The sequence below is a fragment of the Siniperca chuatsi genome, linkage group LG2 (assembly GCF_020085105.1).
Source record: "Siniperca chuatsi isolate FFG_IHB_CAS linkage group LG2, ASM2008510v1, whole genome shotgun sequence".
Lineage (NCBI taxonomy): Eukaryota > Metazoa > Chordata > Actinopteri > Centrarchiformes > Sinipercidae > Siniperca > Siniperca chuatsi.
In genome coordinates, this window is record NC_058043.1 from 32,714,775 (window position 1) to 32,716,584 (window position 1,810).

Sequence of the window (1,810 nt, forward strand, 5' to 3'; positions counted from 1 at the left end):
TGCTGCAAATAACACCTGGTTAGGGAGTTTGTGGCCCATAGGTCAGTACACATATTATCCATCTGTCTTTCATTAAATTTTCATTAAATTTATGCTTTAACAATAATTTGCTAGGCTAATGGGGGCCTCTAATTAAAGCACAAAATCTTCGAAAGGCCTACTAAATGAGTGGTCTGATTTTAAGCAAACTCTTGGGAATGATACACCTCTGACTGGCCTCTACACTGACTGGCAAAAGGGATGGCTGCATCAATAATGGGAGAGAACATGGTTATTGTTACAATCTTTATACTTGCTGTTTCTGAAGGGTTTTAATAGTTTAACAAATGAAAAAAGAGAAATAGCATCAAAACATATTGTTTGAATTTGAAAGGAATTTAAAAAGACAGGAAGCTTTAAAAAATCTATTTAACAAATCAATCTGGAAATAATCCTTACTACTGTATGTCCGAAAGAGGGCGCCCCAACATTCTAAAATGCACATTGTACTTCAGTCTGCTCGCCCAAAGACTAGTGGAAACATCTAGTCATTCACAACACTATACTAAAACACATAATATACTTACAACACTGCAACATACAGACTATATATAGACTTACTTTAACATAATGATGTTTTGTTATCTTTTTCTTCCCTTGTACAGTTCCACTCAGCTTCTTCCCTCGATTTCTTACTTCACCATATTTATGTTATTGTTTTTCGCTCTTTTAAGAAGCACATAAATGTATTTTTAAAATTCAAAACAAATACTACAACAAATAGGCCCCCTTTTTTTTGATTGAAGAAGAATTCCTTCTCTAAGTAGAAAACTGTAAGGTCAAGGCTGGATTACCAACTGAGCAATGCGGTCAACTGCCCTGAAACACCGAGGTTAAATTTGATTAATTGCTAATTTGTCTAAATACAACATCAATGAAGATGGGCGCTACATAATGTTGAGGCGCCCTCTTGTAGAGGGTCTCTGTGTCAAAATGTAGTTGTAAGACCAGACTTGTTTTAGTTTATACTATGCTCACATGGTGCATATTGCTAAATAAAGTTCATTTTAATTAAAAGCAGTGCCGTAAATTGACACAAAGATAATCTAGGGCAGCTAGTGTTCCAGAACAGGCGTACTGGTTGGCTTCCGGGTGTCTGAGTAAAATTAAGCTGCCATGCATAGTCTGCAGTGTGAACTGTGGAACTTGAAATTGACAGGGTACATACACAAAAAGCACATTGAGAAGGAGGTGGCAGTTGTAAATAAGGGCCCATCAACAAATCTTTGCCCTTGAGCCACCTACAGGTTAACAAGCTAATCGGGCCAAATAACAGATTAATCCGGCCATGTGTATGAATACAGTAGTAGCCTGAACCATAGCAAGTCTGATCTCCCTTTTATGCCAGCAACCACTAAGTCATTATCAGACGAGTGACCTGTTTAAAATGGCAGGAGTCTCCTTTTGGCATCGTTCAATGAAAAACAAAATTCAGATGTCACTGTGGTGTTGTGCTTGGAGCGGGAGCCGGCACAGTCATTCTTCTCCACCACACAGCAGGCAGGTCGAGAGGTTGTTGGGGGCAGCAGGTTTCTGTCAGCAAGACTATTCATTGTGCTCTTTGGGGCCTTGATTGAGGATATCCTCTAAACAATTGCTCTGGGTGTTGAAACTGGTTCAAAGTTTTCAGACGTATACTCTTCCTCCCATCCATCTCCCAGTTACAGGAGGCTCCAAGCAGTGAACAATTGCATTTATTGGCCCCAAGATCATTCTTCATGTCTTGTTAAAAATGCATAGGCTTTTTCCCATGTAATGTCACAACTTAATA